This window comes from Rhinolophus hipposideros, assembly GCF_964194185.1.
Source record: "Rhinolophus hipposideros genome assembly, chromosome: X".
NCBI lineage: Eukaryota > Metazoa > Chordata > Mammalia > Chiroptera > Rhinolophidae > Rhinolophus > Rhinolophus hipposideros.
The window spans coordinates 23,987,973-24,015,757 of NC_138046.1; the positions used below are offsets into that span (position 1 = coordinate 23,987,973).

A 27,785-nucleotide genomic window follows, 5' to 3' on the forward strand; every position below is an offset into this window, starting at 1 on the left:
GCCTTTTGAAAAATACTGAGGCTCGGGCCCCATCTGCTAAGTTTCTGTCTGATATTTTTGGTTTTGGGTGGGGCTGGGGGCATTTGTAATTTTAAAAGCTTCCCAGGTGATTGGAACCTGCAGCCAACATGGAGGACCACTGGACTTAGAATGTCTCATTGAATTTGTGGGGCACTTTCCTGCTCTGCTCACTAACCTTCTTGCAATTCAGGGGTAGAATCACATTCTTCATTGTTACAAGAGTGAGAAATGTATATGGTGGCCTCAGTGCTGAGAATACATGTGCCACATTCATTCAGCACCTTAGATCAGTAGTTTGGATTGTCTCCCAGTCATGCCTCTGTTTCCAACTAATATTTCTAGCTTTCCAGTTTTTGGTAACTCTGCCTTGTATATACCTTCAAAGGAATTGCTTGCTTTCATTACTTTACTTTGCTTTCAATTTCATTACTTTGTAACTGTCTCAATCTGGAAGAAGTCTGTGGAGGGGAGGCTTTAAGGAGGTCCCAAGCAAAGAAACCCTCATCTTCCTTCCATTCAAAGCATCCCTGGGCACTTCCCAACAATGTGAGCCTACTTCTGTCCCTGACCAGCCTTCCTGGAGAGGATTTCTGAAAGCAGAGCTATTGGGCCTAGAGAGCAAGAATTCCAGATTGAAATTCCCTGACTAGTCGTCTCCTTGGGAATTCCTTCAGGAGATAAAAAAAAATTGTCAAGAAATTTTGTGATACAAGGAACCCCAGGGCCCAATTTGGGTGTGTGGGGATCAAGATGAAGGGGAAAAGTTCCATCTGCTTCAGATGGTGATGAATGACTTTAGCAAAAAGGTCTGGACTTGGGAAAGAGACAGTGTGTCTGCACAGGTTTCAGTTTTCTGACAAAGAGAAGATTTTAAAAGAGATTTACGGGCACCCTCCCCATCCATCATACACATTTATGTCAAGATTTTGAGTTTGCAAAGCACTACTGCCATTATATCATTATTCCTATGATTTAGGAAGTGAGATTGAACCCTTGTGGAGTATGTACTAGTTGCCAAGCTATGAGATACGTACATTCACCCATGTGTTACCTTAGTAGATAGTTTAATACTCACAGTACCCCATGAGTTATCTGTGATTATTACCTAACTCCCATTTTGTGGAATTAGGAACTAAGGCTCAGATCACTGACATGATTTAGCCAGGATCACACAAACTGAGAAAGAACCTGGGCATATTTAGCATGTAACTGAAGTAAGTTTTCTCTGGTGAAACACAGAATAGCTCTCATGCCTCTTTGACATCACCTCTTATGACCCTCCTCCCCCATGTCTTCTTTTCAGGCTAGAGACCTTCTGTTTCTTCAGGTTACTTTTTAAAAATGTTTTCTAAATTTGCCCTCTCCATAACCTTGCTTTTCATTCTTCCTTGGTTTACTGAAATCTGGCTTCTTTCCTAACATCTCCATTGAAACTATCTTCCTCTAGGTCATCAATGACCAAATTGTCAAACTCAACTCTAATTAACCCTATCCAACCTGTCTTCATGGCATTTAACACTAATGATGACCTCTCTTTTTTTTCTTTTTCCTTTTTTTTAAATTAAAGTTTATTGGGGTGACAATTGTTAGTGAAGTTACATAGATTTCGTGTGTACGATTCTGTATTACATTATCTATAAATCCCATTGTGTGTTCACCACCCAGAGTCAGTTCTTCTTCCATCACCATATATTTGATCCCCCTTAACCTCATCTCCCTCCCCCCTCCCCCCTTACCCTCTGGTAACCACTAAACTATTGTCTGTGTCTATGAGTTTTTGTTTCTCATTTGTTTGTCTTAATCTTTTGTTATTTTTGGTTTATATACCACATATCAGGGAAATCATATGGTTCTCTGCTTTTACTGTCTGCTCTCTCTTTTTTCAATTGGGCAATCTCATCCATTCCCATGGTTGTACCATCTGTATGCTGACAATGCCTACATCTACCTCTGCAACTCTGACCTGTCTCCTGATATTCAGACCCTTCCACTTAATTGCCTGCTGGACTTTTTCATTTGAGGTATCCCACAGACTCCACACACCCCAAAAAGGAATCCAGCATTTTCCTTTACCACCACCCCACCCCAATCTTGCTTTTTTCTCTATATTCCTTATCATTCTCCATTAGTGATATTAGTGGTATTGCTCTCAATGTGACTTACCAAACCAGGAATTGGGGCATATCTTTTCCCCTCATCCACTTATCTAAATCCTTCAAGTTCTATGGATTCCAGTTCATGAATATTTCTCAAAGATTACCTCTCTCTCCTCTCTTTGCCCATGACTCCTTTTTTTTTTTTTATTGGAGAAGGGGAACCGGACTTTATTGGGGAACAGTGTGTACTTCCAGATCTTTTTCCAAGTCAAGTAGTCGTCCTTTCAATCTTACTTGTGGAGGGCGCAGCTCAGCTCCAGGTCCAGTTGCCTTTGTTAATTGCAGGGGGTGCAGCCCACCATCTGTTGCCGGAGTTGAACCGGCAACCTTGTGGTTGAGAGGACGTGCTCCAACCAACTGAGCCATCCGGGAGCTCAGTGGCAGCTCAACTCAAGGTGCGGTGTTCAATCTTAGTTGCAGGGGGCAGAGCCCACCATCTGTTGCGGGAGTCGAACCGGCAACCTTGTGGTTGAGAGCCCACTGTCCCATGTGTGAATCGAACCGGCAGCCTTTGGCATTAGGAGCATGGAGCTCCAACCGCCTGAGCCACCGTGCCAGCCCATGACTCCTTCTTTAACACTACAATTATCTCCTGAAGGGAGTTTGGACTCATCACTGATTCAACTGGAAAACATTCCCACCCTTTCTAGTTTGTGGTAAAGCAGCCCAGTGTATGTGAGAAACCTTATAAGTAGGTATGGTCTAGAGCACATCAAAATCCAGTGTGCTTTCTAATGGGTTCAGCTACATAGCATGTTCCACAGTATGCTGCCTCTCTAAAGTGTTATAGTGATATGCTTGATAGTAGCCATAAGGAGGTTAATAACACCTTGGTGCAAAAATGAAACCCAAAGCCACCTGAGCCCCTACTTCTGAGAGAGAAGCTCAAAATCCTGCTCTAGCTAGTTAGCCTGGATCTTTCTCTGGTCATCTTGAGACTGGAGACCTGTTAATTGCATCTCATCCCATGAAGCTTACTCCTCAGCCAAGAAAAGAAAATATTTTTTGTTGAGGGCTTACTTTGTGCAGGTATTACACCAAGTTTTTGCATGCATTTTCTTATTTCATCCTCATAACAACCCCATTAGGTTGGAACTTTTTATTTCCTTCTTGTGCCTGATGAGGACACAGGCTTAGGAAAATGAAATGACATGGTTAACGTTGGCCTTGTAGCTCCAGACCCTGATCCTGCCTGTGGCACTTCCTTGCTGTGTTATTTTAGGCAAATCAGTGAATCTAGCTGAGTCTCAGTTTCCTCACTTGCACAATAGGAATAGTACTAGTGCTCACCCTGTGGAATGGTTTCACTGATAGGATGTATGCAAAGTGCCTGACATGGTACCAGGCATGTGGTAAGTACTCTATAAATGGTAGCTATTATGGGCTGAGATCAAATACGTTCTTTTCAGCAACGATGATGGGAAGCCAGAGGACAATTTTGTGTTAAAGGAGAGTTTGAGTCCAGAAATTACTTGGAGTATGAAAGGGTCACACTTCTCAGGGAGCCAAAGGATGCTCCCTTTTCCAAATGCATTTTGGCCATACTTCTCAAGGAACCAGAGAAGGCTCTTAAGGCTCCATCTTAAGGGCAGCAGGGGAGATGGTAGCTAGGCACAAGAGCTCTTGATGGGAGAAGGGTTGGCCATGTGGAGTCTGAAAAAGACCTGTAAAGCTTGGCTCCGGTGCAGGTCTGAGATGGGTTTGGTATGTTTTCCATGCAGCTACCCTTTCATGTGCACAGTGGTTTCTGATGCCTTCACTATAAGAGTGGTTGTAGCTACTTCTGTAAGTATTGCAGCTGACAGATATGGAGGACTATCTGGAGAAGGAATACAAATGAAGGTGGGTGGCTGATGGAGAGCTGAGCTAGAGCAATGGACTCTGGAGTCAAACTGCCTGGGTTGGAATTGTGACACTGTCACAATTCCATATGCTTTGGCCTATCTACTGCCTCTCTGAGCCTCTTTTTCCTCATCTGTAAACTGGAGAGAGTAAAAGTACCTACCTCATAGGGTTGCTGAGAAGAATAAGGGAATTTATCCATGTAAACTACTTCGAAGAGACCAGGCACATGGTAGAGGCTTAAAACATACCTGTTATTGTCATCATTATTTTGTGTGCTGGATGGGGCAAGGGGGAGATAGGGAGGGACCAGTGTGGATTATCATAGGGCTTGGTGAAAAAAAATCTCAAGTCAATCTAATCCAAATGGACTCCTGCAAATATTGTATTTGTCCCCATTAATTAAAAGAAGCTTTACATTCTTTTTCTTTCAAGTTTATTTTATGACTCAGATCTTAATGAGCTTTTTAAAAAGACTAGAGATTTTGATCTAATTAAAAACTATAAGATATCAGCATCTGGCAGTTACACTATTCTTTGGGGTATTTTCCTTGAAATAACTATAATGTGATATTTGTATCTAGTGAAAATTACGAGTTTTTACTAGTCTTATATTAGACGTGGTTTAACTGCTAGGACGCAGTCTGCACATTTAATCTCCTTCAAAGCAGCTTCATTTACTAGGTGGTTCTCATGGGTTTGAGGAAAGGATGTAAAGTATCATTAATGAGGTATGAAGCAGGTTATAAAGGATGGAGTCTCTTGTTTTCAGAATGGATTGAACTGTTGCAAAATTACAGCCACTGCACAGCTACACACAGTATTTATCCCAGCCGGAGCTCCAACTACATTTTCCTATAGACTTGATTCAGTCCTCATTTCCTTGCTGTCAACTTTTGTGCCCCTTTACTTCACCTATTCTGCTGGGCAAGGTGGCCACTGCCCACACAGCAATTTTCTCTGCGTCCATCTCTCTGTTCAAGGAAACTATCTTATCTCTGTTTTAACGATTTTTTGAAAAATGTTTTGAAGCACCTTTTAAACAACAGTAGTGCTGATGATCAGCTAAATGTTTCTATATACTAGCTTTGCTGGAAGTGTGAAGCATTCTGATAGCTGTCAAGTGTCAAAAAGAGTACAGGTGGGGAAAAAAAGGCCAACTGTAACTTCCTTAAGAAAAGTTTTAAAATAGATCTAGGGCTTTAAATTCAGCTTTGCACACCACTCCCCAAATAATTCCAAATTCGTAGAAGGTAAAAACATTTATTGCTCAACCCAATGTTTGATATCCATTTTTTATGGCTGATGGAGTTGTATTTTGCATGTTGAATACATACATCATTGTATCCAGCGACCATTGTTTATTTAAAGAACTTAGACAACAAGGTTCTATGTGAATTTATTATAGAAACTGTATTATAATTTTATAATATGTTATGATTTTCTTTATGTCACATGCATAGTCATATCGGTGATATACTTGATGACTAACCTCTGTTAAAGATTGTAGCATGGCTTCCATGAGAAAATGTATGCTACGACAGTGACATTATTTCTAGCATCACACCAAAACTTGAGAGCTGAGACTATCCCAGTGTTTGCTATTCAGTAGGAGTTCATAAGATGTCTGTTGAATGGCTGAATTGTCTATTATCTGCTCAGCCACAGTAGACTGGAAAATGAAAGACTGAGACTTCTGTTCTCTAGTTACATCATAATTGACAATTTTAGGCAAGTCTCGTAAAAACTACTTGCTGTCCCTATTTCTTTGCTAAGTGCCATCCATCTCATAAAGGACTTAAAAAGAAAGGATACCAAATGTTAGTCTAAAGTGACATTCCTTAAAAGTGGTATTTAAACTCCATCAGATAAAAGTAAGGAAAACCAAACTTACCATTTTATATTAAATTTTCTTTTCTTTACTCAACCAGATGGCGACATATAATCAATACAGATTTATTGAGGAATGCTACCATAGATACTCAGCACTGTGTTAGACACCATGAATGACAATGTTCCTGCTCATAGAGCTTCCAAGCCAGATGAGTAGACAACACTTGTATATGTATAAATCAGGGTTTCTCCACTTTGGCACTATTGACATTCTGGGTGGGATAATTATTTGTTGTTGGAGGTTGTCCTGTGGACATTGTAAAATGTTTAACAGCATCCCTGGCCTCAACCTACTAAATGCCAGTAGCACCCCTCTCCAGTTATGACAACCAAAAATGTCTCTTGACAGTGCCACGTTGCCATTTCTTCTGGGATTCAAAATCACCTCAATTTGAAAACCATTAGTGTTAAGTGATCTGTCATACAAATTAGTATTTGACTGTCAAATGAGGAAGTAAGGGTAGGGGGAGGAATCACTGGAATGAATGGGCTGGAGTGGTCAAAGACTTCAACCGGACCTTGAGAAAAATTGGATGGGATGCGGCCGGATGGCTTAGTTGGTTGGAGTTTGAGCTCTTAACCACAAGGTTGCCAGTTCGATTCTTACATTAGCCAGTGAGTTGTGTCCTCCACAACTAGATTGAAGACAATGAGCTGTAGCTGAGCTGCCAGAGGGGTGGCCGGAGGGCTCAGCTGGTTAGATTGGGAGCTCTCAACAAGATTGCCACTTCAATTCCCACATGGGATGGTGGGCTGTGCCCCCTGAAACTAAGATTGAGGGCAGTGACTGGACTTGGAGCTGGGCTTCACCCTCCACAGCTAGATTGGACAACAACTTGGAGCTTTTGGGCCCTGGAAAAACACACTGTTCCCCAATATTCCCCAATAAATTTTTTTAAAATATTGGACGGGCTCTCCGGTCAACAAGACAGTGTATGTAAATGCTGGGCTTGCCTCATGTCATGACCACATTAAAATTACAACTAAAGTACAGAATAACCATCATTTAGAATCCCCTGAAGTCTAGCTGAAACAAAGCCCTACAATTAAGGACATGAAGAAGAAGCCAACTCGAGACTGGTAAGAGTGGCAGAGAGGTGGACGGGCAGGTCCCACACCCACGTGTGACCATTAAAAATCAGATGGAATATTTCAGCTGCAGAGGTCCCACCCAGAGGCGCAAGAGGCCCCAGCCCCACACCAGACTTCCCAGCCCAGGGTTTCTTTGCTGGGGAGAGAAGTCCCCATAACTTCTGGCTGTGAAAACCAGCAGATATTGTGGCTGAGTGAGACGAGGGCAGCTGGAGTCCCAGGCACTCCTCTTAAAGGGTCAGTGCATGGACTTAGTCACTGATGAAATGATGCCATCTGAGTTCCAGTGGTGATGCAACAATTAGAAAAGCCCCAGGGACATGCAGTGAGGAGCTGAATTGTCTGACTAGAAGGCAAGGGCTGTAGGGGCAGTTGCCTCCTTGTCTGAGGAGCTGGCAGAAGCCATTGTTGCTTTGTTGAGCCCTCCCCGTTCCATGTGTGCAAACACAGGTGGTCACCATATCTGAACCTTCATCAACCTGGCTAACAGGATTCGTTCTCCCTGCCCTGGTGATTCTCAGAGGCCCCACCCCACCCAACTTTGAAGAACAACCAAACCGCTTCTTGTGGCTTTTCATGCAAATGGATTGTCTTGGCTCATGCTGTAGAGTTTTCTAAAATCTCTCAAAGGTTCACAAAACCCAAACAAGCATCATTTGGCTTTATTGTGTTCTGTATATGTGGCCGAGCAGCCCTATGCCTGGCGTTATCAACAGCTTGGCTTGAATGGGGGAAATAACAGTGGAAGATTAGGCTGATAAGTTAGGTTTGTTGTATGAATGCCAGGTAAATGGATGAGAACCACTACATTTCTGATCAGAAGTGTAACTGGATTTGGGTAATGACTCTGTAGTTTCTGGGATGGGTTGGAGGGAGGATGTACAGGAGCAAAGCTGTAACACCCTTCATCCCTGCTTTTATAAAGAAAGAAAGTCAAATTAAGTTGAAATAGACAGCACCAATTCCTAATGCAGCAATCGCATCTCTTAGTTTTTTGTGCACTAGAGATCAGATCACTCACATCATCGCATGTGTTCTGCAGATTTGTTTCTTTCTCTTCTTTGCTTGAGTTTTGGAGTTCAAAACATGTAGATGCTGCAGATTTGTCTTGGAAAGTAATTGTTTTGTTCTTCACATTAATATGCTTCATTAAATCTTTTAGATTAGCTCCTGGGGCTAAAATCCATATTCTTCAGACCGTTTTCTTTTCAGTAATGTTGTACCTCTCTCATCTTTTAATATTTTTTCTGTCAATTTTGCCTACATTATCTCTCCTTCAGCAATATGGTAACCTATTATTTGATTAATGACCCACCCTGTGATCACACCAGTGTAAAACACCAGTGTAAAAAAGTTTTACATGCTGGTGTAAAAAAGTTTTTTTATAGTATCTTTTTGTCAAAAATATATAATATTCACATTGATAAGATTAACAACTTTATGGCATGTAGGTGTTCACAAAGCACATCATGTGCTTTTACATTTTAATAACTTAGTAGGTAGTCTGGTAGACCATCTATATGTAGCGAGCAGCTACATGTGAGTATATGAAAGTTTAAGGCAACGACATAATCCCAGAACTTTTTATTCAGGATTCGAAACAAATGGAAATGGCTGCAAAACAATGAATCCTGTACTACGATGGATATCATTGAAGCACATGCTAGCTGAGAGAGGAAAATTCACTTGGTTTATTAGCCAAAAATGATAGAGATGATTTCTATCACAACTAACCTCAAAGTTATTCAAATTGAGAAGTTAAAATAGAAAATGGCACAAGGTGTAAAGCCCCATTGTTTGGTACCATGAATCTAAGCACAGTCAGCCTATTGTTTAAATAACAGAATCATGTGGCCTCAGCAGATAGTGTGAGTCAGTGAAGGTTTCAAGGTTATTCAAGCTTAGTTTATTTAGGAAAGAAGAGGAAACTATACCCCCCCCTCCCTTTATTGTATCCCAGGAAGAAATCTTTTTAATACTTTCACTTAGGAAAAGAAATCCCCAATATCCCTTTTCGTATAGCTGAGGTAGAATAAGAATCAGTGCTGGTCCTAACCTATTGCTTCCCTTCTAATGTACTAAGGCAGGTTGAAGAAGATGGCAAACCATGTGATCCCCACTCTCAGAGAGCTCTCCATTGCATTGGGATTGGTGAGTGGTTCTGTGTCGCACAGACCAAGGCCAGTATGGTCTGGAGAGCTTTGGAGAATTTTCTGGAGGGTCAAACTTTTGCTGGTCCTTGAAAAGTAACATGGAGAGAAAGGTAACATGAGAACTAGTATGGTGCCTATAGGGAAAGGCTGCACACCCTGTCTAGGTGGAACAGAAAAGCAGTATATTTAGAGGAAGAGTGGAAGCTAAGGTTGGATAGACAGGATGCTCCTGGCTGTGAAGGCAAGGCCTTGAAAAACTACTTGATGTTGTTAGCAGTGGCAACCACTGTAGTCCACGGAGCAGAGATGAACCATGGAGAAAATGGTGCTTTGTGGTAGATACTGCTTTTAAACAGTTCTAGAGAGTTCTATAATCCAAGTTTAAGTAAAATGAATCATGGTGGTCTTGCAGTGGATCAGCTCATGCTGTTCAGTTCATTAAAGTTTCTTTAGACCAACCTCAAGTTCAGTTGTCCATGCCTTTCATGACTCATTCTAGGGCTTTCTCTAAACAGAGAAGGTGTCCTTGTACAAGGACTGAAATTTAGCTTCATAGCAGTTTTGAACCACTGTCTATAAGAGCTATTTTTCTAGAAGCAGAAATATTTGCACTTGGTCCTAAAAATAAATGTATAGGGTGGAGAACAGAAAAGAGCAATCACGCTGTTTTGTAAGTGAACACAGAGGGGTCCTAAAAATAAATGTATAGGGTGGAGAACAGAAAAGAGCAATAGTGCTATTTTGTAAGTGAACACAGAGATTCAGATGCTCTTCTCCCAACCCCAAAACCTTCTCCTTGGGAGTTCCTCCAAATGTAAAGTCACACCCTTCTGCCAGCCCGTGTAAAGCTGAGTCATTAGAATGTCCCCTTTGTCAGGGCAGGGATATTGTTAGGCTTATTTCTGTGTTCTCAACACCAAGAATAGTGTCTAGCACACAGTAGACCATCAACATTTCCCCCTTTGAATAATGTGCTGTTGAATTAATGAATTTTCAATTTTTGACACAGATGTTATTTAAATAATCATCTTTATTTCCAGCTTGTCTGTTTAATATTGAGTTTTTAAAAATATCTTTATTGAGATATAATTCACACAACATTTAATTCACCCTTTTAAAGCATACAGTTCAGTGGTTTTTGGTATATTCACAGAGTTGTGCCACAATCACTACAAATTCCATAACATTTTTTTCAATTACAGTTGACATTCAATATTATTTTATAATTCCAGAACATTTTTAACACTTCAGAAAGAAACCCTGTACCCATTATACCAGGCACTCCACATTTCCTCCTCCCCACAACCTCTGGCAGTCTCTAATCTGCTTTCTATCTCTATGGATTTGCTTACATTAAACATTTCATATAACCAGAATTGTATAATATATGGTCTTTTGGGACTGACTTTTTTCATTTAGCTAAATGTTTTTAAGGTTCATCAACGTTGTAGCAGTACAATTTCTTCATCTCTTTTTATGGTTGAATAATATTGCATTGTATGAATATATCACACTTTGTTTATTCATTCATCCACTGACAGATATTTGAGTTGTTTCCACTTTTTGCCTGTTAGAAATAGTGCTGCTATGCATGTTCTAGTGCAAGTTTTTGGATGAACATGTGTTGTTTTCATTTCTCTTGGATATGTACCTAGGAGTGGAATTTCTAGGTTATATGGTGATTCTATGTTTAGCTTAAAATGTTTTTTAAATTATAGTTGGCATACAATACTGTGTTAGTTTCAGGTGTACAACACAGTGATTAGACATTTATGTAACATACAAAGTGATCGCCCCAATAAATCCAGTATCCATCTGACACCATACTTATATGTTATAATACTACTGACTATATTCCCCACGGTATACTCTACATCTTCATGACTATTTATTAACTACCAATTTGTACCTCTTAATCCCCTTCCCCCTTTTACTTATCCACCCAACCCCTATCCTCGATTTGGCAACCATCGAAATTCTCTCTGTATCTATGAGCTCGTTTCTGTTTTGTTTGTTCATTTATCCTGTTCTCTAGATTCCACATATAAGTGAAATCATATGACATTTGTCTTAACTTTTTGAGGAACTGTCAGACTGTTTTCCAAAGTGCCTGCACCATATTACATTCCCAGCAGCAATGCTTAAGCATTCCATTTGCTTTACATTTTTGCCAATACTTGTCAGTCATTGCCTGTCTTTTTTAGTGTAAGCCATCCTCATGGGTTAATGTTCACTTTTGATTTATAAATGTATGGTATAAATATACCTATGGAATACAATTGTGGAAGGCTTAAACTGTTATTACTTTGTGTCAGAAATGGCCCTGCCAGTACAATATTTTCCTTCTTGCATCTTCATAAATGAAATGTAAAAGGGGATCTGCTAAACTGGATTTTAGTACTTTTTTGAGTCAGAGTGTAATGGTCATAAGGCAGCAGACACTGGGCCTTGAGATAGCAAGGAAAATTCTAGAAATATGCCATTTTGCAACATCTGTGCAGAAACTGCTTCTGGGCCAGTGTGTTACATTTAAAACCACATTTTGTATGTGGTCAACTTTTACACAGATCTTGAGAAAATGAAATTGAATTTCATGCCTCTTTAATTTGATTTGAAACCATGACCATGCCATTTCTTTATAATAATTACATGAATGTAGCCAATATATGACTTTCATTTTATAGTAATTACAACTATTTACCATTTATAGAACACAGTTTAGGACACCATAAGTCACTTTTCATGCTAATCACTTTTCTGAAGATAAAGGGTTCTGTTGTACAAATCCAAGAACAATGATAGGGGAAAAGAAAATCAATTGATACGTCACATCAAAGAGGAGATCAAAATGAAGACGTCAAATATATGCCAAAGGCTCTCATAAATTACAAATTGTGAACTCACTCTGAACTTTATTTTTAGACAAATAAAGTATCTTGAAGTCTCGTTGTAAACATTACTTCAAAGATGATTCGGTGACAATATTTTCCCCAAGGCTTTGCCAGTCTTACACGCTAAAGGCTTCTAGTGTGAGCAGGGTCTCACAGAGTCCAAGCAATCAACTGAGACTTTGAGATCTGATCCTCCATTGAAAGACAAGAAGCCCATTTTTGTGATGTGCTTCCCATTTCCTTCTTTTGGGACTAACTGAGTTATTAAAAGTTGTCTTCCTTTCTGCAGTATATGCAGAGCACAAAAAAAGTGCTCAACAGCTGCTTCACATCATTCTATGGAAAAAACTTCTGATCTGAAATATCCCCCCAGGTCCTCCAGATAGTTTTTACATTTCTGACTCATATTTTCCTTTCACACTAATAGGTTTGGCCCTCCCTCCTCCTTTATAGATAATATCTCTTCAGGAAGATAAATTTTCAGATATTAAAAGTAATACATTAGAAAACAAATTTGAAAGCTCAGAAAATATTATGAGAGAAAATAAAAACCACCTGCAGTCTCATGACCCAGAGAGCACCATTATTACTTACTTTCTTACATTCTTTGTTTGCTTCAATTCATTCATTCATTCATTCATTCATTCATTTTTTATTTCAAACAAAAAACTATTCACTGAGCACCTACTACTATATGCCATGCACTGTTAGAATATAGACTGTGCATGCATGTGGTCATAATTTCCTTTAGAATAATCATGTTGATAGTTGTTGGGATAATAATATATATCTCCCTTCCTAGACTCTAAATTTCAGAACCATCTTATTTATTAAACATCATACCATGGCCACTTACCAGTCATTATTCTTTGAAAATAATATTTTAATGGTTGCACAATATTTTTACCATAATTTACTATTTCCCTATTGTTAGTCATTTATTTCCATGTCTTTTACTATTCTAATTAACACACTTTTGAACATCATGTCAAATGTATGCACATTATTATAGCTTTTGTTATGTTAGCCAAACTGCCCTGTAGAAAAGCTCTACCAAGTGAAGCACTATCAGTGTATGGGTTTTCTCAAATGTGGTTAAAGGGTATTACAAAATGGCAGACTCAAGGAAGTGAAAGACTTCCGTATCCATCCCTTTGCCATCTCTGCAAGAGAGTCAGAGTGACTACCACCACCTGGGGTGAAGAATTCTTAGGAGAACTGAACAACATTTAGGAGAACTCTTTCAGTTTAGTAGTATCGTGATTTGGGGCCAAGAATAGGCAGTGGTGCAAGTTGCTTATTTATATTCATGTAAGTTTATGAATTACCTTTACAGAGCTAAGAGTGAGCTGGAGAAATGGTGTTGACATAAACTCAGATTGGAAATCCAAATATTTCTTGATTGTCTATTATGTGTCAGAGCCTATTAGGTGCTGTGAGCGATACAGAGATGAACTAAACACAGTTCTTCCCCTCAAAGAAGAAAACTCCAGTAGCAGGGAAAAGTGTGGGCATTGGAATCTGAATGACCTAGGTTTCAGTTTTTATTCTGCTACTTATATTAGCGCCTTGGGGTGGGGGTGGGGGAGTGGTTACATAATGTCTCTGATCTTCGGTTTCCTCATCTGCAAAATGAGTGATCCATTTGTGGTGAGAAGGAAATGAGATGATGTGTGTCAAGTGCTTAACAGTGTGCTTGGCAAATAACACAGTAGCTCTTGGGAAATGATAACTACTATTGCTTTGATAAGGATATTTTTCTATGTTCTAAGGGTTTTGTGGGGATTCAATGAAATAACAAATGCAAAACACTTAGCACTGCACCAACATCAGATTAAGATGTGTAATGATAATATTGACAACCCTTTGGGAGAAGACTAAGAAAATATATCATAAGCTAGTTTTAGCAGTCATAAAAGAGCAACAAAGGTAGCTGCCTTGTTGCAGAAAAGGGGAGTCTCAGCAGGTACTGCTGCTGAAGAGAGTGTTAGCTGTCCAAGTCTCTTGACACCAAGACTTAGGAAGATCAGTTGCTCAGAGCCATTGCACATTCTGGTCTACTCAGCTGTCACCTCTGCTCTTTGCATCCACCTCCTTCAGGGCACCTAGAGTGCCTTTTGTCTCATGGAATTGTGAAGGTGTGCTTGTTGCCGGCCTGGAATTTTCTACCAAGCACAAAGCTTTTTAGGAGTGGATGATATTTGCCTCCTGTGCCATCACTCAAGAATGACTTTTGTAGTTGAATTTAGCTAGGACATTCAAGTGCTCTAAGTGCCTGGCAAAGGAAGTCAGTGTCTGGAAAAGCTACGCAGTGGATGTCTCCAAAATGCGATTGATGAACATGCTTTCTCCCCTGAGCCACTTTCCTGTTATGGGGTGGAAGCTGGTCTATTTCTGTGATGTGTTCTGACTTCGCCTCTCCTAAAGCCCACACACTCAGTGCCCCCAGGTTTAAAAAGAAGGAGGACAAATTAACTCTTTTTCTAACGTACTAATGCTGCAGGCCTTTGTGAAATAAAACCCTTGCCAAATGGAGAATATTATTGTCTTTCTGCTTTCAAAAGTTACTTGTTTACCTGTTACTCATAAAGTACAGGGTAATTTGCGATTGGAAAAAGGTATTCTTTGTCTGATGGTTTTCATTTCAGCATCATAGACTCTTCCTGAAGATTGCAAAGCTATTCTATTGCTACGCATTTATAGAGCTCACCCTGAGGTAAGAGAATTAGTGTCTGGTAATACCTTCCTGTCTGCCAATTTTACCTCACTGATTCAATCTTTGGAACTGATATAATCAATGGATCAACAGTTTTCAAAGGGTGAACGCTATTACAGAAAACTGTCACGAGGTTTGATGATTCATACAGACACTACTCAGGATTTTTAATCAAGTCACGTAAAAGAAGCAAATTTGAATGTTGTTTGTGCCTACAATTTTGATGCAAAGTAAAATATTAAGAAGCACTTAGGAGAAGCCCATGACTTGGATTTATGTGTGCAAACATTTCTTCTGAGGAAGAAAACTTAGAATGTTCTAGAATAAAGATCCACACAAACCAAAATCACACCAATGGGCAAGAGTAATGAAAGTGAGAAAAATGAGAGGTTGAACATGTTAAGGAAGCTAAAGTGTTGTGCCTTGTTCTGGGTGGTCAGTATACTCCTATGGAAGAAGTTCCAGCTTTGGTGACAGAGTTCTGGGTATGCCTAGCTCAGTTGTTGGTCAAGTGAATGACTGATCCACAGTTTCTTCATCTGTCAAATGGGGTTAGCAATATTTACTTCCCAAGATGTTTGTGAGGATCAGGATAGTAAGGATTACGTCTGTTTTTATTTTCCTTATATCATTTACCAGTATGTGTTCTTTATAGTTTTAAAATTATTTCCGTGAGCTAGAATCTAAGTTCCACGTGTATGGTGGGTCTGATAAAGTATTTGACATCTCTTTTACCAGGCAGGTCCCAGTCACCCTGAGGGTTGACCCAGTGGAGTCCATTGTAGACATGGATGCCTTGGGTCACTACCAAAGCCTTCTGGATAAAAAGGAAGATGTTACGTCTCCAGGAGAGCCTGTCTGGGTCTATTCAGTTGAGTAGAAATACCACAACATCATGGTTTAAAAAAAGGCTTTGTGTTTAGTCATGAGTAGTTTCGAATCCCAGCTCTCCTGCGTATAGCCATATAATCTGGGGCAAGTTGTTTAACCTCTCTGTGGTTTAGTTTCATCATTTGAAAAGTGAGACTAAAAAGGGGAGAAGTGAGGATTAAATGAGATTAAGTATGCAAAGCAAAGACCAGCCATACCTGGCATGGAGGCTCATGAAAGACAGTTGGGAGGAGTGGGAGCATTAGCAGCGGCATCACTGCCCCTTGAGGACACAGGTTCTTGGACAATACCGCCATTGGAGTTCTCTTTGAGGCAGGCCACATTCCTAGTCCCTGGCCTTTTCTGCTTGTTTAGAACCTGCTGATCTTGCACTGACTACTGTACAAAGCCTTTGTAATTAGGCCTTCGAGGCCTGATTTGAATTCCAGTCCAGACTCTCTTGTTTTCCATCTGTGTGACCCTGGGCGGGACAAGTTATTCAACCTCTGAGAGCCTCATTGTTATCAGTTGTAAAATGGTAATAAAACAATTTTTAGTGCATAGAGTTTTTGAGAGAATGAAATATGCTAATCCATGTAAAAGTACCTCACCTGGTCACTGGAACATGATAAGTGCCCGATAAAAGTACGTGTATCTTCTGAAGTATAGAAGTAAGACTTTATTACATGCGGTATCATTTCAGAATTGAGTGTATTTCATGTTATTAAAATTATGTGAGAATTGGTGATAGGTACATGACAACCACATTACCACAGAATGTTCACTGGCTCAGATCTGCTCATTTTCCAGCCAATATGGATAAAGAGGAGTTGCTTTTAGCCCATTAAGGTCTATGGGCTAGACCCTTGCTACTCAAAGTGTGGTCCGTTGACCAACCACACGGGCATCATGTGAGACCTTGTGAGAAATGCAGAGTTCAAGGCCCCACCTCAGTCCTACCGAATAAGACAAGATCCCTAGGTCACTACCTCTAAGCCTAAGGTGTCATTGATACAGTGTTCATTGGCACATTCTCTATATCACTATATTTGATGGCTACAGTGCTCTAGTTTTTAGGGCTACATACAAGGTCTGACAGTTAAGTTTGCGAACTTATTCTAGAAAAAGTGCTACATACCTCATTTCTGAATATCACTACAGTTGCCTTCAAAGCACTCCCATTGGGAAGCTGTGCACTGACGCTAGTGCATAGTCCACCCTTAAAAGCAGTTTTGGAACTTTGTTTCTGGAATGGCCATCAGAGCTGTCGTATTACCCTTGATGTCCTGAATGTCATCAAAATGTCTTCCTTTCCATATTTCCTTTATCTTTGGATGAAGAAAGAAGTCATTGGGGCCAGATCAGGTGAGTAGGGAGGGTGTTCCGATACAGCTATATGTTTACTGGCTAAAAACTCCCTCACAGACAGTGCTGTGTGAGCTGGTGCATTGTCATGATGCAAGAGCCAGGAATTGTTGGCGAAAAGCTCAGGTAGTTTTCGTCTAACTTTTTCACGTAGCCTTTTCAGCACTTCCAAATAGTAAACTTGGTTAACTGTTTGTCCAGTGGGTATAAATTCATAATGAATATTCCCTCTGATATCAAAAAAGGTTAGCAACATTTTTGCAACAAGTTCGCAAACTTAAATTGCCAGACCTCCTATACTATGTACTGATGTTCTTTTCCAAGAGAGGAGTGAGCCCTAGAAAACCCTAGTGTTTTTTATTTTATTTTATTGGGGAAGGGGAACAGGACTTTATTAGGGAACAGTGTGTACTTCCAGGACTTTTTTCCAAGTCAAGTTGTTGTCCTTTCAGTCTTGGTTGTAGAGGGCGCAGCTCAGCTTCAGGTCCAGTTGCCATTTCTAGTTGCAGGGGGCACAGCCCACCATCCCTTGTGGGAGTCGAATCGGCAATCTTGTGGTTGAGAGGATGCACTCCAACCAACTGAGCCATTCGAGAGCTCAGCGGCAGCTCAGCTCAAGGTGCCGTATTCAATCTTAGTTGCAGGGGCCAGAGCCCACCATCCCTTGCGGGACTCGAAGAATTGAACAGGCAACCTGTGTTTGAGAGCCTGCTGGCCCATGTGGGAATCGAACCGGCAGCCTTCGGAGTTAGGAGCATGGAGCTCTAACCGCCTGAGCCAACGGGCAGCCCCCCCCCACCCCACCCCCGCCGAAACAAACCCCGAGTGTTTTGTTCTGGGTCAAATGGCTATTCAGTGGCAGCACCATCATTGGACTGCTGGGGCCCCAGGATTCTACCTTCTGACACGGTCCTTCATATCCATTGCCTTTGCAATTCAATCTACTTCCCTGTCTAGTGTCTGGAATCCATTTATCACTCTTTTTTCCCCCCTCAAATCCAAGATGGCCAGCTTTTTAGTGCCTCTTTTCTTAGATATAATATCAACCACATCAGGACATAATCTGAATGACTTACTATATTAATGATGAAAAAATTCATTTACCAGTAGTACTGACCTCTTTCAATGTGTTTTGTAGTAAGTAATAGTCCAGCTTTCTTGGTGCAAATGGATGCTGTTCTGCTATGGTTTTCAAACTTCATTTGCATGAGTTTCACCTGGGAATCTTGTTTAAAATATAGATTCCTGGGCCTCACGTATAGGGTTTCTGGTTCCTGACTCTAGGCTGTGGATCAGCATCTGTGCTTTAAACAAACTCCTCAAGTGATTGTAAGGTATGTGGGCCACACTTTTAGAAAATTGCTTGGCTCTGAAGTCAGACTGCCTGGCTTCAAATCCAGGCTATGCCGCTGACTAGCTGGAAGTCCTTGGGTCCTGTTTTCCTCAGCAAATAACAATACCTGCCAGTCAATACAAGGTTGCTGTGATGATTACATGAGATAATGTGAAATACTTAGTATAGTGGTGAACCTACAGTTAGTGATCAAGAAATATTAGCTAATATTATTTTTAAATCTAGGTTATGGTTTTCTGCTAATTAAGTAGTAACTAATATTAAAAGAAGATTGTTCCTGTATTAACACACATGTATCTCCAATTAAATTGAATCTCCTCTCCCCTGCCCCCTTTTTAAGTGCGTTTTTCCAGGACTCATCAGCTCCAAGTCAAGTAGTTGTTTCAATCTAGTTGTGGAGGGCACAGCCCAGTGGTCCATGTGGTGATTGAACAGGTAACCTTTTTGTTAAAAGCACTGCGCTCTAACCAACTGAGCTAACAGGCCACCCCTGAATCTCCCTTTAAAGCTTAGCAATGATCATCTCTTGTCCTTGAGGTGTTTCTGATCTTGCTCTCAACTGGAATAATTGTTCCTTTTATAGCTCTTTCATTGGTACCTCCCACAGAAGGCATTTTATGTAAGAAGTTTGCATCTCTTTCTTCCCACTCTGGGAGCTCCTTTAAGACAGGGGAACTGTTGTAAGCATACTACAGTCCCATTCCCACTTCATACAGTGCTTAGTACTCAGTAGTACTCAAAATCACATTTGGTTTTTTGACCTAAAGTTCTTGAAGTGAAAGAAGCTTGAACTGAGTCATACCAGACCAGAACCTCTTTACTCTTCTAGGCTGGAGCAAGTGAGAGGTGACAGAATGAAATTAGATGTTGGGTCTCCTCTGACTTGTTTCTGTTGCCATAGGATTGGGAGGAAACGTTCACAAGAAGTGGAATTGAGAGGGACATCACAAAACCCATCACAATTATTGTTGCGTTTTAAAAAATTTATAATCATATTTCCTGAAATTATACTTTGGTTCATGAAGGAAGAAAAGGCCCATCCCTATGAGTGAGTATCCATTAACTTGGGGAAGGGGTGACTCAACTTGGCCTGTGGGAATTTCTGCATGGGCACTCAACAGATAAATAAGGAAGGAGAATTCCCTTCAGAACACATAAAACAGGAGGCTGGTTAAATTTTCTACTTTTCAACTGGCTGCTTGAGGGTTTATAGAAATGTGTGACTCCAGGTCCTACACTTCATAGAACAGGGATTTGGTACCTGAGAGATGCAATGCTAATGTCAATTCATTAACTCTTGGACTGCCAGTGTTGAAGGGAGTTTAGCAATCATGTTGAGTAAGAAGCAGAGAGCACACACCATTGTTCTTTTAGTGTTTCTACAAGAATGGCAATGGTTAAATGCCTTTAATTGCTGGTTTCCTGTATTATGTCCCATTCCAAAATGGCTAGTATTCCTTGGGTTCAAACTCTGGCTCTGCCATTGACCATCTGTGTGACTTTGGGCATGTCACTTGCCCTTTTGTGGCCTCGGTTCCCTTTAGAAAAAGGAGAAAACTGAGTTGGGAGATCTTTAGGTCCATTTTAGCTCTGAATACAGGAGATTTTTCCATAAATAGAATTGTGCTTTTCCTTTTTTTGGAAAATCTATTCTTTCCTAATGTTGAAATGCTAGTGGTCAAATGAGTGAAGTAACCAAGCTATAAGAATTGTCTCACAGAGTCTATAAGAAGGTAGGAAGCAAAGATACATTCTGAAGTATGTTTCTTATATTAAATCTATGTCGGTATTCCAAGTGACATTTTCTCCTGCACAGCTCACATTCCACACCAAAATGCTATCTGGAAGGGCACACACTGATTAAGAACTGTTCAAAGAAACATATTTTCTCTGATTGAAATCCAAACGTATTGATTGTTTTATCTCTATCAGGAGAAACTGCTTTCTATTTGGTAATGGATGACAACTCTCCATACCACTTCATCTGCCAGTTGGGCAGCAGGGTGATACAAGGAGCTTCCAAGTCTTGTGTGCTAAGCCATTAGCCATGACAGTCAGCTCTAAGCCATGTCCTGGCCCTAGCATGGTCACCATGAACAAATTTAGACCTGTTACAGATGTAAGATGATTCCTAAATCTATGACTTGGTGGCAAAATCCTTTAAAAGTGGCAAGCCCATCTCAAAGCTTCTGTACAGGGTGGGACCTGGAGAGATTTAAGAGCAGTGCAGAGCAGAGCTTCCTGCAGATAGGACATTTGGGGCATGAACTGTGTGCTACTTCTTTGCACCCATAGCAGGAAAGCCCCAGAAGATTAAAACTTATTTATGAGCTAAATATGTTTTCCTCTGTCTTGGAATGCCTAGTGAGAATACCACTTACATTTGCACAGAATTCTTGCATTTCACAAAGTACTTTCACATGCATTAGCTCATTTGGTTGTTAAAACTTTAATCATGGGACATAGAATGAGCATATGCTTTTATCATGTTACAAATGAAGGATCAGTCATGCCCTTTAATCTCTGACGCTTGGTCCCACAACCTACTCTTGAAATCATGGCTTGTAGACCAAGGTTCTTTCTACTATTCCAAGCTATTCAGTTATTCAAGCCTAGAACTAATGCTGACAGACCAAGTAATCATAGCAGCTCACATTTATTGAGCTCTTATTATGGCTCAGGAACTTTACTTAATTCTCACTTAATCTTCACAACAACCTAATGAGGCCAGTATTATTATCGTAACCCTTATTTTACAGAAGAGGAAAATGAAGTTCAGAGAAGTTAAGAACTTGCTTAGGGTTACATGATAGTAAGTCACAGAGTTAAGACTCAAACCCAGTCAGTCTGGCTTCAGAATCCATATTCTTAACCATGATGGTATGCTGCTGGCAACTCCCCGCCCCTACCCTTTTCAAAAAGTTTGAGAATAGGAAGAAGAGTGGGTTTTACTTTTTGGACTATGTTAGCAACAGGGTACCAAGGGGAAATACTGTTTTAAGCCAGTCTTCTAGAAATAGCCACTAGGAGCTGATTATGATACCAATACGTCCACAGGCCCGTATTTCTGGGTCATTTCTGGCCTTTGCCACTCTGGGTCCTCTTCCTGATCTCCACAGTCCTTTCCCTCTGGGTCCTCAGCAACATTGTCACCTGTCTTTGGACATGTACCACTCTCCCTTTTAGATGAGATTTGTAGGTTATTGTACAAGAATATTTCAGATTTAGTACTATTTATTCCCCACTTCTAAAACAAACCTGAGGGAACGCCTTTAAAAATTGTCTATTAAATAATTTGGACTTTAGAAAGAGATCTGAAATTTTGTAGAAGAAAGGCAAGGGAGAAGAAGAGGTGAAAGGTGTTTCCATCAAGAACTTGGAATGGAAGCTCGAGCAGAGCCAGGTGAGAAGTGTGCACGCTGAGTTTCCTGTTTTCATCATGTGGACATCTCTACTGTAAAGATGGTCAATATGCCCAAAACCTGAAGGACATTCTGTAAGAAGTGTGGAAAGCATCAGCCTCACAATGCGACCCAGTATAAGAAGGGCAAGGATTCCCTGTATGCCCAGGGAAAGAGGCGTTATGATCGAGAGCAGAATGGCTATGGTGGGCAGACAAAGCTGCTTTTGCAGAATAAGGCTAAAATCACAAAGAAGATTGTGCTGAGGCTTGAATGTGTTGAGCCTAACTGCAGATCCAAGAGGATGCTGACCATTAAGAGATGCAAGCATTTTGAACTGGGAGGAGATAAGAAGAGAAAGGGCTAAGTGATCCAGTTCTAAGTTTTGGGATTCTTATTTTTGAGAAAAATTTTGAAGCTTTAGAAAAAAACCTGTATGAAAATTAATGCAGTGATATTCATACACACACACACACACACACAGAACTTGGAATGGAGGTCATTTCCAACGTTTCATGAGCTCTGTGAACAGAGTCCTGGGTCTGCCACTAAGAATACAGAGCTTCATAAAACATAGCCCCTATCCTCAGGAAGCTCAAAATCTAGTAGTATTAGAATGGCCACTGCTCTTGAGCATTCAATTTGGCTTTGAATTCAAGCAAAGACAGTAAGTGGAATGTGACGGATTATCTAGTACTTTTCTGATAAACGGTGTTATATCTTTTATTCAGAAGAGACAATCTTCTGGTGTGGCCGTTTAGCTCAGTTGGTTAGAGTGCAGTGCTGGTAGCACTAAGGTTGCTGCTTCGATCCCTGCATGGGTCATGGTGACCTGCGCCCTCCTTAAAAAAAACAACACACAATGGGATTTATAGATGATGTAATACAGAATTGTACACCTGAAATCTGTGTAATTTTACTAAAAATTGTCACCCCCAATAAATTAAAACAAAGGAGACAAGCTTCTTTAAAATGCAGAATGATAATGATAAATTAATATTTTATAGCAATAATAGTTCATTCTCAAGGAGAGGTGGAACTAGGATGCGGACTTATATGTAATATAATGAGTGATGTTATTTATTTTTTATTTTTTTAATTTTTGGGGGAAATATTGGGGAATAGTGTTTCTCCAGGGCCCATCAGCTCCAAGTCATTGTCCTTCAATCTAGTTGTGTCTAGTAGTGGAGGTTGCAGCTCTGCTCCAAATCCAGTTACCGTTTTCAATCTTTAGTTGCAGGGGGCACAGCCCACCATCCCATGCGGGAATTGAACCGGCAACCTTGTTAAGAGCTTGCACTCTAACCAACTGAGCCATCCGGCCGCCCCTCCAATAGCTCAGTGGCAGCTCCTTGTCTTCAATCTAGTTGTGGAGGGCGCAGCTCACTGCCCATGTGGGAACTGAACTGGCAACCCTGTTCAGAGCTCGTGCTCTAACCAACTGAGCCATCTGGTTGCCCCATGAGTGATATTTTTAATGGAGTTTTGGCAAAGGGTTCCGACCTGCCTTTTTATTATTACAATTTTTTATGAAAGTTTATTTTTTTAAATACAGGAAACACTTTATTAATAGTTTTATTCTTAAATGTACAACAGGCTGCAAGACAACACTTCATTCTAGCTATGGGTGGCAATAGGTTGTTATGTCAGGGAATCCAGATGTTAAAACAGGAATGGAATTCAGGATCACCATTGTCCCAGGCATAAGGAACTGCTAACTTTTTGTCAGATTTCTTAATTCAATCTGTGGCCAGGAGGCCCTTCCCCTCGGACTTTGCTTTTATCTCCTCGAGTTTTTTCTGCTCCTCTTTTTGCTTCTGCTTTATCTTCTGCCTTATCTTCCTCATCCATCTCCTTGGTCTGCTTCTCGGGTTGCTTCAAGGGCTTCTTACCACCTTCATAGCCAAACATGGCTCCTAGCACCCCTTCCCCAGACTCTGACACTGGAAGTGTCAAGACCCACCTTTTATAAGAGCAATGCATGTATCGCTGTCACGCGGGGTGTTAAGTGGGGTCCCATCTGGGGTCTCTCTAGTCCCGCTCCCCACATAAGAACGCAGGACATGGTGAGGCCAAAAAGGAACACCCACGGAGCCATAGATAGGGGAGTCATACCAGTATAGTCTCGTTGGCGTCTGGGTTGGAGGCACACTATCTGCCACCTGCCACCCACTTCTCTCTTGCTAGGTGCAATCTGCCATGCTAACTGCAATCCGTGCTTGCTAGCTCAGCCACCATCTTCTTGTTAGCCCCCATTTTCTGCTAGTGTAGCCACAGCAGTTATATTAGTGGCCAATGGCTCACTGGTTACAGCTGACGGCCAACTAGCCACAGCTGATGGCCATCCAATCACAGTTGATTGCCATTTACTACCTGAGCCAGCACCTTTCCATGTGAGGCCGAGAGCTTGGAAACTGCACTCCTGGCTCTGTTGCCACAATCGCTCTGCCGTTTCTGTCTTGGCTGTCATTTTGTAGGAAGTGGCTATGAATATATTGTCTCCAAAGGCAGTGTCTATAGCCATTGTGCTTCGATATTACCTAATAGTTCAGAAGATGCAATAACTTTCCTCACATGGACCAATTAGAGAAAAACTTCCTTTGTGAAGCAACAAGAGCAGCATGAGCCAGAACAGGCACTTCATTATCTGCTTCTACCCACAGGGAAGTAGAGATGCTGGTAAGGGAATGATTGGCCTGGGAAATGGCAGGGCTTGGGATCACACTCTCAGGGTTAAAGAACTTTATGCCCACTTCCAGGATTGGCTTCCCTGGAGGCCTTGGTGCTGTGTGGCCCCCTGCCGGAGTGGACTCTGGAGTTTCTCTCCCAGTGGGATACCATTGTCAGCCTCTCCCTTCCCACAGCAGCCTATTGACATCCTGGCACTCATTTCCCAGGGCCCCTTTCAGTCCCCAAGAATCACAAGTTCTTTTCATTCTGGGAATTTGGAGATGGAGCTGCACCAAAGAGAACAGATGTACTTTCCCTATGGAGTGCTTTAATCTAGTGGATTTTGTTCAGATAGGTAAAGGGTAATTTTGCTTCTTTTCCTGCATCTTTCTGAAAGTTTGTAGGGTCAATTAACCAGGGCTATACAGGCTTCCCAGCTCCAAAGTAGAAGGAAATGTCATTTTTTTCCCCTTTATTCCTTGTATAAGACGGAAGATTCTTAGATAGAAAGTGATTTTTTTCTTGTATACGAGGAAACAGTGCTCTCTTTTTAGTTGAGCTGAATACAAATCACATCACCCCAAATGGAGTAATCGCAAGTCTTGTAAGTTATCAATGTTTTATTATTTTATTGCCTTTGGTTACATATGGAATGTTTTGTTAAAAAGGCAGTGCCTTTGCCCTGAGCCTCAAATTTCCTTTTCCCTCAGACAAGCACACTTACAAGTGAGGGATGTCCAGCCTTCGAGAGTGAATGACTTAATGTGTGTTGAGAACAAAGTGGAAAAGTGGGCATTTACTAACCCCTCTGTCCCGCTCCATTGACTCAAACAATTGTCATTCTCTTACTCGTGGTATTGTACCTTCTCTACACACACACACACACACACACACACACACACACACCTTTTATCCTTTCTAAAACTTTCCTTCATTACGGGTATATATTTTCCTTCCTTTCTCGCCCCACCCTACCCCACATTACAGCTTATGGTTGCCAGTGCTACTGTCTTCCTAACTCTGCCTTTTGTGGTGTGTGCCATTTCAAGGTGCTCACTCTATAGAGCTCGTGTGGGGACAAAGCCACCAAAAAACAGTTTCCAGGCTCTTGGCCTCACATAGAAAGGTGCTGGCTCAGGTAGTAAATGGCCATCAACTGTGATCAGATGGCCAGCAGCTGTGGCTAGTTGGCCGTCAGCTGTAACCCGTAGGCCATTGGCCACTAATATAACGGCTGTGGCTACGCTAGCAAAAGAAAATGGGGGCTAGCAAGAGCGGATTGCAGAGAGGCGGATGCCGCCGGTGAGAATATAGTGATATGACTCCCCTATCTATGGCTCCGTGGGTGTTCCTTTTTGGCCTCACCATGTCCTGCGTTCTTATGTGGGGAGCGGGACCAGAGACCCCACCAGATGCCCCACATGACAAATGGCGCAGCAAGCAGGGTCCCCTGCGTGACAGCTCGGTTTTCATTTAAAGAAACAGTTTTTACAGGCAGAGAGAACTCTTTTCCTCCTGTGTGCATACTGACGGGTCACATATTCACTTAGATGTCAGCTGTGAAGAGCAAGCACTGTGGAGTCAGATAGCCATGAGTTTGGAGCCAAGTCTTTACTTATTAGCTATATGATCTTGAGTATATCGCATCTCTGAGCCCCAGTTTCTTCAGTGATTCATAAAGAGAACTTAACTGATAGGATTGTTGTGTCAAGATTTGATAAAAAGGGCATATAATTTAGCATAGTGCTCAGCCCATAGTAATCAATAAATACTGGCTATTATCACCAAGGGTTGTGATCGCCGCTGTTTTTGTTGTTGAGGACTTTGCATTGGCTTGGTTCTGTTTCTTTGCTGCTTAGGACTCAGCAAAACTTCTCTATCATCAAATTATTTGCTTTTTTTCTCTGTATCTTTGAGTCTTTCTGTTATGCTTGCTCCTTTATTCTGTTCTTTAGATTTGAGATGAAATTCACATAACAAATGGTAAAAATTCACCATTTCAAATTGTATCATTAAATGGAATTTAGTATACTCACAATTTTGTGAAATTATCCTCACTATCAAGTTTAAAACATTTTTACCACCCCAAAGAAAATCCCTTACCCATTAAGCAATCACTCCCTACTCCAAACTCCCATCCCATCAGCTAAGTTACTTGCTTTTAGATTGATTTCTTTGAAATCATAAGTCATTGCAGAAATCTGAGGAGTTCAGAAAGGTGAATTCTACATAGTGAGAGTTTTCCAAAAGTCAATCAGAAATGCATTCCTGAATTGAAGAAATATATTCCAATATCATAGGACTGACTACCAGAGAAGATAATGAAAAATCAGAAGATATACTCACACTCTGACAAACACAGAAATTGTCCCTTTGATGCTTGTCTATCATATTTCACATTATTTTCTTTGTCTTGTGGTGAGAAAAAGGGCTTGAAACTTTGAGTGAAGGGAGAGGTAGATTTTCTAAATCCCCTGTAAACAAATTATGGGAAGGCCCAGGAAAAAGGTTAGCAGGTCAGCCTCTTTGCTTTACTTTCCATCCTGCCACATTCCAAGTGAGGAATTTTAGATAACCCTCAGGGAAAATGTGACCCTTTGAAGTTTCTGGTTGTTTCTACAGCTGCTGATTTCTTCCCACCATCCAAGGTTAGGGTCCCAGTAAGTTCATCAGCACTCAGGTGCTGTCTAGCTGGCTGTGTACTTCTTTGCAGTGGGACAATTTATAGACGTCCTATACGAGTCTGAGGAGGGGACAGGATTGATAAATAAGACTGCAGCAATGGATAAAGAAGGGAAGCTCCAGCTGGCTCAGTACTCAAAAAGTGGGAAGGAGGACACACAGTTAAGGTGCATTGGTGAAAATGCTCTCAGCTTTGGCAAATGTATGTGAAGGCCTTGTATGTGGGCCAGTTTGCCTCGAGAGGGTGTGGGCTCATCTGAGAAGGCTTCTGCTGTCCTAGGGAGCTAAAGGGCAGAGCTTTCCCTAGACAAGCTTCTCGGCTTAGGCAATGTTGAGGCAGGTTTTGTTTGTGTGGGGTTCAGGGCTTCTAGTCAGGCCTTTTTGGTTGATGTTTTTTAAAAAAATCTTATTTCCGGTTTGATTGAGTTATAATTGACATACAACATTGTATACATTTAAGGTGTGCAACATAATGATTTGGCATTTGTATATATTGTGAAATGGTCACCACAATAAGTTTAACATCCATCATCTTACAGTTACATTTTCTTTTCCCTTGTGTTGAGAGTTTTTAAGATCTACTCTCCTAGCAACTTTCAAGTATATAATACGGTATTCACTGTAGTCACCATGCTGTATGGTAGATTCCCCAGAATTTACTAATCTTACAACTCGAAAT

General features: G+C 41.0%; 1 protein-coding gene and 2 pseudogenes across 5 annotated transcripts in view; 2 read left to right on the forward strand and 1 right to left on the reverse strand.

The window, feature by feature from the left end:
- HS6ST2 (heparan sulfate 6-O-sulfotransferase 2) overlaps positions 1-27,785 on the forward strand; it is a 365,879-nt gene that overhangs the window by 187,446 nt on the left and 150,648 nt on the right. The window lies entirely within an intron of this gene.
- LOC308495538 (large ribosomal subunit protein eL42-like) lies at positions 21,816-22,136 on the forward strand (annotated as a pseudogene). The gene has a single exon. The product of its transcript is annotated as a large ribosomal subunit protein eL42-like (transcript).
- Positions 23,401-23,665, reverse strand: LOC308494433 (translation machinery-associated protein 7-like; annotated as a pseudogene). Its single transcript has one exon. The product of its transcript is annotated as a translation machinery-associated protein 7-like (transcript).